General features: G+C 47.8%; 1 long non-coding RNA gene across 1 annotated transcript in view; it reads left to right on the top strand.

The window, feature by feature from the left end:
• The first annotated feature begins 3,612 nt into the window (after positions 1-3,612).
• Positions 3,613-10,333, top strand: part of LOC138991479 (uncharacterized) — a 195,084-nt gene continuing 188,363 nt past the window's right edge. The window contains exon 1 of the long non-coding RNA XR_011467438.1: positions 3,613-3,683. This is a non-coding gene — a long non-coding RNA (uncharacterized lncRNA). The remainder of the gene's footprint in view (positions 3,684-10,333) is intronic.

Here is a 10,333-nt window from a genome sequence, read left to right as displayed (position 1 = left end):
GAGTAACTTGCTCTCCTCTGGCCAAGACATAAGCCCCTGACTGTGGCTAGTCCAGACATAGTGTCCCAGAAATTTGACTCTTGAAGGACTCCACAGGGTTGGAGCTCGTTCATCCAGGTTTCCGTGCCCAGAAGAGACTGTCTTTTAGTTCCCCTCAGTCTCCAGAGCTGCTATGGCCAATGTCCCTTCTGAGGACTGTTCTTTGGCTAGTACATCTATTCTGTGAGTCCCCCTAGGCCCTTCCAATGTACACTTTTTTTTTCTCTCTCTCAAGTTAGAGTCGCCTTCTGCCTCTGGTCATAATAAAGTAACTGGCACCAGACTTGTTTTCTAGCTGTACACAACTAGGAAAATGGACAAAATATATGAAACAACTGTTTTCAGGCATTGGGCAACAGGCTGTGCAGAACTGTGGGCCTGCAAGAAGGTAAACAGATGACTGAGCCCATGATCACTTTGCTGCATGGAAGTACTTTTTACATTGCAGCACAGGAAGGATGTGCGTTCTTGTTCAGTCACGTCTGACTCTTTGGGACCCCATGGACTGTAGCCCACCAGGCTCCTCTGTCCATGGAATTTCCCAGGCAAGCATATTGGAGTGGGTTGCCATTTCCTACTCCAGGGGATCTTCCAGACCCAGGGATTGAACCTGCGTCTCTTGCTTTCTCTGAATTGGCAGGCAGGTTCCCTACCACTGAGCCACAGGAAGGATGATTCTAAACAAAGCATAGTGGCCTCTTAGAGTTGAGGAGACATGGATTATCACATGCAGAGGCTAAAGAGGCTGGAATCTGTGAAGTACAGTTCCAGAGAAGCAGGTACCACATAGATAAACAGTGCCAGAGATCTGTGTGAGGAGCGCTTGGAGTCACTGACTGAATACTAAGTTGCTCAGGCTTTGGATAAAACACTACAAAGATGGCAAAACATAGCTAACTGGAGATATAGGCTGAACAATTCCCAGAGTGCTCATGGGATTAGGTGCACTCATTTCAGCAAGCCAGGATGGGAATAACCTATTGAACATCCAAGGTATGCATTAGAGACCACAGTGAGGTCAGACCTTAGTAACAGGGCTAAACCAGACTTTGAAGAAGGACTCCTCTAGATCCAATCCAACAAAGCTTTTAAAAAAGCCTCAAAAAATCAAACTGACCAGTAAATCACTGCCCTCCCAAACCAACAAAATCTAAATAAAAAAATACTAGACATCTAAGGAAGAAGCACGGAAATGTGAACCATTACCAAGAGAAACATCAGTCAGGATAAACAGACTCGAAATAATAAAGATAGTGTAATTAACAGACAAGGACTTTAAAACAGCTATTACAAATATGTTCAAAGATTTAAAGGAACACATGAATGAAAAGTAGGAGAAAAAAATTTAAAGAACCAAAGGAAACTTCTAGAAAGAAAAAATATCTTAAATGTAATATCCACTGGACAGATTTACATATTAAGTAACATATTAAACATCTTCTTAGCATATTAAACAACAGCACATTAAAAAGTTGCATAAGGAAAGATTAGTACACATGTTAACACAATAATAGAAGTTATTCAAACTGTAGCACTGTAGGGAGAAAAAAGACTTGGAAAAAAATTACCACAGCACTGGAGACTCTGCAACAGTATTAGGTGACTGACCCTACATGTAATTAGAGTCTCAGTTGCTTTTGAACCGTGGTGTTGGAGAAGACTCTTGAGAGTCCCTTGGACTGCAAGGAGATCCAACCAGTCCATCCTGAAGGAGATCAGTCCTGAGTGTTCATTGGAAGGACTGGTGTTGAAGCTGAAACTCCAATACTTTGGCCACCTGATGCGAAGAACTGACTCATTTGAAAAGGCCCTGATGCTGGGAAAAATTGAAGGCAGGAGGAGAAGGGGACGACAGAGGATGAGATGGTTGGATGGCATCACTGACTCAATGGACGTGAGCTTGGGTAAACTCCAGAAGTTGGTGATGGACAGGGAGCCTGGCGTGCTGTGGTTCATGGGGTCACAGAGAGTCGGACACACTGAGCGACTGAACCGACTGACTGACTGAGGGAAGGAGCCCAGAAGTTTGGAGCTGCTGGTAGTCTCAGGCTCTGCTGGATCCAGGGACTCAGACAGTATCACTGGGAACGTCTCTCCCTCTCGTCTTTCCTTTCTTTGGTTTTGGCACCATCCTCTGGCAGGTTCTTCCCAGATAGAGGCAGAGACGTCCTCCGGCAGCCCCCGGCTTAGACACCACTCACATGCAGATCCAAGAGAGAGTGAATTTTTCTCTTTCCCAATATTTTCAGATATCATTCACTCTGATTAGCCCATTTTGGATTGCACATGCATCCCTGAATAATCCCTGACTCTGATGGGCCAGGTCTGAGTTGTATATACTCCTTCCAAGGTGGTGGAAGAGAGATGATCTCCCAAAGATAAACTGGGATGCTGTCACCAAAATACAGTGTCATAGTTACTGAACTGCCAAAAAGAGCATTAAAAGAGCTGTCAGGTACAGCCTCATCCAAATACAACTTTGCAGGTACAAACTCACATAATCCTTACAACTGTGTCAGAGTGGAAGCTCCTGAAAGACCAGTCTTATGACGGTTTTCTAGTTTCAGCTCCCAGCCTTGTGTGACCCAAGGTAGCGCCTCCTGTCCCCAGGCACTGTAGGTACTGCCCTATCAGCATTGGGCTTTCTTTCCTCCTTTATTTTAGGATTACCCGGGCATTCCCCTGATTTCCTTAGAAACTCTGTTCTGCATTAACAGTGATTGTTCTTTTCAATACCTCTCTATATGTTTAATAGCAGGATCATTTTCAGGTCATCTCTCCATGGTACAGATAGATCCCCAGTGTATAACGGTACAGCTCCCCCATTGAATCAATGAGGAAACGGAAGCCCAGAATGGTTAAGTAGCTTACCCCAGGCCACACAGCTAGTAAGTGGCAGAGCCAGCCATCAAACATAGAACCCATTTTCTAACATACCATGCTCAGCTCCATCAGTGAATGGTGGCTGGTTAATGAGGTCACACACCTGTGTCTCTGTCTGTGGCAGAGTCTTATCTAGAACTGAGGATCCCAGTTGCTCCCTAGATCCTGGAGTCCTTGGAGCACCATCCTACTTCCTGATAATTACTAAACCCAGAAAAAAGGGAACCTCAGTATCTGTGTAAGACACCTTGCAACCAAGATGCTATGAATGTTTTAAGTCCAGACAAGGGGAAAAGGGTGGCGAGCAGAAGACCTGGCAAGTGGAAGCCATGGTGACTTTGTTAGTTTCCCACGGCTTCTGTGCCAAATCCTTGGTGTTCCTTGGCTTGCAGCTGCATCAGGACTCGTCTTCCCCGTCTTCCCCTGGCCTTCCCATCTGTGTCTGCAGTGTGTTCTCCCATGAGTGTCTAATCTCCTCACCCTCACCCTTGTAAGGACCCCGTCACTGGATGTAGGGCCCACCGAGGTAATCAAGATGACCTCATCTTGAGATCTTTAAATTTGTTACACCTGAAAAGACCCCTCTTCAAAGTAAGATCACGTTCACAGGACATGGGAGATAAGATATAGACATCTCACATTTGCAGGGGAGGGAAGGGGGCGCTACTTAACCTACCACAATGGAAAAGCCGCCACACTCGGCACTCCGTCTCCTGTCTCTGAGCTGTGACCGACAAGGAGAGCACCACAGGCCTGGCCAGGTGAGCGAGCCGCGGTGGGTTTTTGACGGGTGGCTTTTTCTTTGTTGTTGTTGTTTTGTATTTTTCTCTTCTGTTTTGAGGTTTTCTGCCCTCTTTTCTGGAAGGCGCACGGTGCTCCGTGCCGGGCGCTGTGGTTATTTTCGCCTCACAGCTGTGTTTCCGGTGAGCAGCTGGGGGGGTGTGCATCTGACTCAGCAGAACCGTAGCAGTAACCGTCAAGAAGCCGTTCAGGCAAGGCTAGAAATAAAGAAGCAGTTTCTTCCCCCAGCGTCCCCTCCTCCTTTCACTTCCCCACCCGCAGGGACCTTCTGAAAGACTCAACAAAACACTTCTTAAAAAAAAAAAAACCAACCCACTTTGACCAGTATGCTCAAGGCCCCGGCTGAAGGTGGCCCTCAGCTAGGCTTTGCGAAGGCAGATGGATTCCAGAAAGGACTCTGCCAAGCCCGCCTGGGCTGTGTCGGTGGAAGGGCCCCTCCCGGGGCGCCCCCGCCCGCTCCCCACACGGCTGTGTCTTACAAGTTTCCCACAGGTCTGAGCAGTGAAAGCAGAGGCGGTCAGGACTTGTGTGGTTTTCCAGGGTGTGGCCGCAAGGGCCAGGGTATCTCTGTTCAGCAGCCCGTCTGTTTTTAAAAAGGTAAATGATTCCACCCGGGGCCTGGGAGGCAGCTCCCGAGTTCTCCCCACTGGAGAGAGGCCCTGGAAATCCTGCCCGCAGCAGGAAGGGAACCAACCAGAGGGGGGGAAAAAAAAATTGCGTCCTGGAGGGCCAACCTCTGTGCATGCTGGTGCCTGCAGAAGGCTCACGGGAGAGCGAGACAGCTGCATTCTGAGCCTGGCTGCTGCTGTTCCGAGAAAGAAAGGAACAAATAAATTTAGCTCCGTCCTACGCATCCTTCACAGCTGCTTATTGACCAAACAGAAAGAGGCCTCTATTTCAACCCTAGCTTCTTAGCATTTTTCAGCCTGACGAGGTCCACCACCGCCCTTTACAAGGGGCCTTTCTAGGAGATGACCGACCCCAGCCGCCTTTAACGCTGGGCGAGAGGTTGTATAAGGAGCTCACGTTCAAGGTGCTCACGTCTGCCATCCTGAAGCAAAATGGCGGCCACCAAACGTTTCCACATGGGCCTTGGCTCCTGGACTTTCTAATGAATTCTCTGCAAGGCAGAATGTGGGGAAGGCTTGACTGCTCAGAGGCCAGCCTCTAGGTCCCAGAGCCATTAGTTTAACAGCACCATTTGTGGAAAGAACTCGCTGACTGGGTCTGCAAGTTAAGAGAACGGAACAAAGCGCTGAAGAGGTTTCATGGGGCTCACCAGCATGGACGGGTTCCTCTGGGACAGCGGCAAGCTGTGGCCCTGGAGTTAGACAGATCTGACTTCAGGTCCCAGCTGTGATACCTGATGGTGGGATGCCTCTGGGCAGGGAAGGCTGTTTCCTCACCTGGAAATAAGGTGTTGGCTACACGTCGAGCCTCTCTGAGCCTCATGGAGCAGCAGGAATGATACACGGTTGTTGTGAGCACCATCCTGCGTTGAGCAGGCCCAGCCCAGTTCTTGGTGTTCCAGGGTGGCTTTTAGTGCGTCTGTTTCACCTGCCTCAGCCTGCCCCCTTACCTTCTGGCCACAGCAGTCCTCTCTCTCTTCTCTGTAAAGGTTCAGGGCTCACCCTCATTCTCACACTTTGGAGGTGAGCTTGTGACCTGGGACTGATCCTGGAGACTCTCAAACACTCCTGACTATAGGGACTAGTTCCTGGACCCAAGCTGAGATCATCAGAGCTAACTTCAGGGATGCTGGTGGAATTATTGGGATGGAGGAAAATTTTTCTGCTGGGTTTCTCAGTGGTCAAATTTTAAACATGGTGCTTCTGGTGGATCTCTTTATATAAAGGGAGGGAGAATCTGCCTAAGAATAAAGCGAACACAGAAGAAAACAAACATGCAGTGACTGCGTAATGACCATGTGAGCCCCTTGATCCAGCCATGCCTGAAGCCATCACCCCCATGAACTTTCCAGTTACATGAGCTAATACATTCCCTTTTGGGTTTAAGCCAGTCTGAGTTAGGTTCTATGTCTTGCAATCCTAAGTATTACACAGCTCAATACATATCTTTTTGAATTTGAACTTACTTGTGGCCTCATGCAGAACCAGGAGGTTCTGCTCACTGCCACCTCCAGGAGTGAGAGTCAGTGAAGAGTCTCTGTGTCCTGTCACGCTGATTTCCTTTGAGCCCCTCTTGAAGACAGGAAGGCCATATGGTGGAGAAAAAAGAAAAAGGAGTGGATTTTAGGGTAGAACAAATTGAGCTCAAATCTTCATTTATTAGCTCAGAGACATTGGGCAAGTAACTTATTCCCTGTGATTCTCTGTTTTCTCACTTGTGTAATGGGATAATAACACTACCTATGAATTGCAGTGTATGTGGGTACTAGACTCTAAAGCCAGGGTGAAGGCAAAAGCATCCATGAACATCTTTCAGACCCCCACCCTCCCCCAGAGGGTTGGGAAACCTTGTTGGAGAATCACACTTAGTGGTGACGTGACAGATGCTCACAAGAGGAAAGGCTCCTGGGTTTGGAGGCTGTGGGTGCGCAGGTCCACACTTTTCCTTTGCATGCTTCCTGTGTGGCAAGTCGACATAGGGACAGGACATGGGGTGCTGTCCACACCCTTTTCATGAGCATCCCCCTCTCTTCTTTTTGGCCAGTGGTGTGTGGTTGAACTGGTGTATGTTAATGCATGCAGGGTGTGCCGGCCCTGCTGCTGCCTCATGGAGCTGCTGTGGGTATCAGAGAGGCCCCTGCGTAGTAGGCTTTGCACAGAGCAAACCTTAGGTGTCCCACTTGCTAACTTTTATTATTTTCACACGTAGCTCAAATCGTATACATAGTAGGTGTTCAGCATGGGTTTGCTGAATTGCCTAAATTCATAAGGAATGCTCCTGGCCCGGTGGAGGAGAAGGTGAGTTCCAGGGAATCTCAACACACGGTTCTTGTCTGAACTTGCAGCTCAGACCACACATCTCAGACCACACCTCTCACCACTCTCTGCTCCAATAGTTGTTGTCCCTCTTGTCTTTTCCCAGACCTCAGCCCCAGATTCAGGGAACATGGGGTCAGTTTGCTTAGAGACCACACTCTGGCCCCCTGCCCCAGCTCCTATACTCAACCCTCATCCACTCCCTTTACCTCTGAGGCCCTCCGTTTCCTTCCCAATAAAAAAGGGATCCTAACCCCCAACTCTGCACAAAACTTGTCTCTGGGGCCTTACTTAAGTGCACCAGACTTACACATGGGCATCCCAGGCCTGAGATTCAGTCTGCAGGCTTGTTTCATTTGGCCTGTATATATTTTTTCTATTGAATATTTGAATTACATATTTTCTAGTATTTTTAATTGAGGGTAGTTTACATAATATGAGGTGAATCGTTTTAAAGTGAGCAACTCCATGGCATTCAGTACAGTCACAATCTTGTGCAACTGACACCTTGATTTAGTTCCAAAAAATGTTCATCACCCAAAAGGAAGCCTCACACCCATTATTCATTCATCCCATCCCACTCTCCCCGCAGCTCCTGGCACCCACGGATCTTTCTGTCTCTAGAGAGGTACCTGTGTTGGACACTATGAATAAATGAAACCATACGCTGTGTGGCCACTTGCGTCTGGCTCGAGGTTCATCCCTGTTACAGTCCGTGTCAGTACCTCATTTCTTTTTTGTGGCCAAATAATATTCCACTGTATGGATAGACCACATTTTGTTTATGCCTTTAGCCATTCACAGACTTCTGACTGTTTCCACCGTTTGGCTATTTGTGAATAATGCTGCTATGAATGTGTCTGTAGGCATGCTGGTTTGAGCACCTGCTTCGAGCTCTTCTGGGCGTGTAACGAGGAGTGGAGTTGCCGGGTCATGTGGTAATTCCGTGTGACTTTTTGAGAAACCACCACAGTTTTCCACAGTGTCTGGGCCACTTTGCATTCCCACCAGCCATGGATGAGGGTTCCAATTTCTCCACATCCTCCTCAACACTTGTAACTTACCATTTTTTTTTTTTATGATAGCATCCTAGCTAGTGTGATTATGGTTATGGCCATTATGGTTAGGTTAGATCGTAATAGGTAAAAGGAAAAGATTTCCCATAAATACCCAGGGCGATTTCAGGTTTCTCTTGAAAAAAGGAAAGAGCTGTCAACACCGGGACTGCATTCAGGAGGAGGCGGGCATTGTCCATAGCTCAGCAGCAGCTGCGCCTTCCGCTGGGGCATCCTTTCCTGGTGCTCCACAGGCCCCACCCCACCCTAGAGTTCCCCCAGCTCCGAATCTGCAGCTTCTCATCACATTCCACTGCTGTTTTTCTTAAAGAAACAGGCACCCATGTCTCCATCAAACAGGAGGCAAAAGAGACTTGGAGAGAGCCCTGTGTTTTTGAAGTATAGGAAGACCCATAATTCTCTGTGGAAGTGTTTCATATCGTCTGTATCCTTTACTCTTTTCTGCCACCTGGTCCCTGTGTGCATCTGAGTGGGCGACACACACTCACAGCCAGCCCTGTGCCCCCTCCTCTCTTAGGGGTTGGGGGGAGGGCAGAACAATGACGCAGGGCCGGTGCCCTTCTCCCAGGCTGACGCGCCGGGCCAGCCTGGACTCCCCTGGGTTCTTACTCACGCCATCCTTCTTCCTGGAACCCTCTGTCCTGCCCTTCCCCACCCAGCCCAACTCCAGTTCTTCTCCAGGTCTTAGTGTAAGCCTGTTTTCTCCACAAAGTCTTACCTGCTGTTCCAGAGCACATCAAGTTTCCTTTCTGTGTGTCCTTGGAAGACCGTGGGCGCCTCCGCCTACCCCACCGCCCCGAGTCCCCAGCACAGTTGTCACTAATTAATCCGTTACATGATTTCTTCCCTTTTTGTAAAGCTTGGACCCCAGATGCACGCATTCGTAGAATCACATGTCCCAGTTTATGCCACAGGCTCAGCACTTGTCTGCCTCAGAACCCTCTCGTGCTTTCTTGTACAATTTTTTGCCTTCATCTGTGAAGTGGTATTACCACTCTCACAGGCAATGACTCCAGTGTGTGCAAAATAAATCCTTCCAACCCACTTTCCAATGCTTATGAAACATACATAATGTTGTTCTTTGGGTGTGTGTGTTTTAAATTTATGTCAATGGTTTTGTATCATAAATCTCAGTCTAGTTCCTACTTTTTTCATCTCATGCTATGTGTTTAAGATCTATCCATGGTGATATATGCAAACCCAGTGTATTATTTCTGCCTGCTGCGTGTTATTCCATGGTCTGCATTCATCATATTTGGTTTATCTGTTCCCTTGTCATGGACAGGTAGGTCACCTCAAGCTCCTTGCTGTGACAAACCTGGCTGCCACCGACATCCTCACATGTGTCTCCTTGTTGCCCTAGGCAGGGGTGTCTCTAGGATACAAACCTGGGAGAAGCACTGCTGTTTCCCAGATTGTTATGGGTTGAATTGAGTTCCCCGACCAAAGACACATTTAAAATCCTAACTAAGGTTATTTCAGGTGTAATTAGTTAAGATGAGGTCACACTGGAGTAGCCTGGAACTTTAACCCTGTATGACTGATGGCCTTATCTGTTGTTCAGTCTCTAAGTCATCTCCGACTCTTTGCGACCTCATGGACTTCAGCATGCCGGTCTTCCCTGCCCGTCACTATCTCCCAGAGTTTGTTCAAATTCATGTCCATTGAATCAGTGATGCTATCCAACCATCTCCTCCTCTGCTGCCCCCTTCTCCTTTTGCCTTCAGTCTTTCCCAGCATCAGGAAAGCCATCACTTTTTCAGTGAGTTGGCTCTTTGCATCAGGTGGTCAAAGTATTGGAGCTTCAGCTTCAGCATCAGTCCTTCAATGAATATTTAGGGTTGATTTCCTTTAGGATTGACTCGTTTGATTTTCTTGCAGTCCAAGGGACTCTCAAGAGTTTTCTCCAGCACCACAGTTCAAAAGGATCGATTCTTCAGTGCTCAGCCTTTTTTATGGTCCAACTCTCACATCTGTACATGACTGAAAAAACCGTGGCTTTGACTTGATGGACCTTTGTGGGAAAAGTGACATTTCTGCTTTTTAATACAGTGTCTAGGTCTGTCATAGCTTTCCTTCCAAGGAGCTGCTGCTAAGTCACTTCAGTTGTGTCCGACTCTGTGCGACCCCATAGATGGCAGCCCACCAGGCTCCCCCATCGCTGGGATTCTCCAGGCAAGAACACTGGAGTGGGTTGCCATTTCCTTCTCCAATGCACGAAAGTGAAAAGTGAAAGTGAAGTCACTCAGTCGTGTCCGACTCTTAGCGATCCCATGGACTGCAGCCCACCAGGCCCCTCCATCCATGGGATTTTCCAGGCAAGAGTACTGGAGTGGGGTTCCATCGCCTTCTCCATCCAAGGAGCTAGCATCTTTTAATTTCAAGGTTGAAATCACTGTCCACAGTGATTTTGGAGTCCAAGAAAATAAAATCTATCTCTGTTTCCACATTTTTCCCTTTTATTTGCCATGAAGTGATGGGACTGGATGCCATGATCTTAGTTTTTTTTGAATGTTGAGTTTTAAGACAGTTTTTTTCACTCTCCTCTTTCACCCTCATCAAGAGGCTCTTTAGTTCCTCCTTTCTTCC

The sequence above is a fragment of the Bos mutus genome, chromosome 17 (genome assembly GCF_027580195.1).
Source record: "Bos mutus isolate GX-2022 chromosome 17, NWIPB_WYAK_1.1, whole genome shotgun sequence".
Classification (NCBI taxonomy): Eukaryota; Metazoa; Chordata; class Mammalia; order Artiodactyla; family Bovidae; genus Bos; species Bos mutus.
The sequence above is the reverse complement of the archived record's forward strand: the minus strand, read 5'-3'. Positions and strand labels throughout refer to the sequence as shown.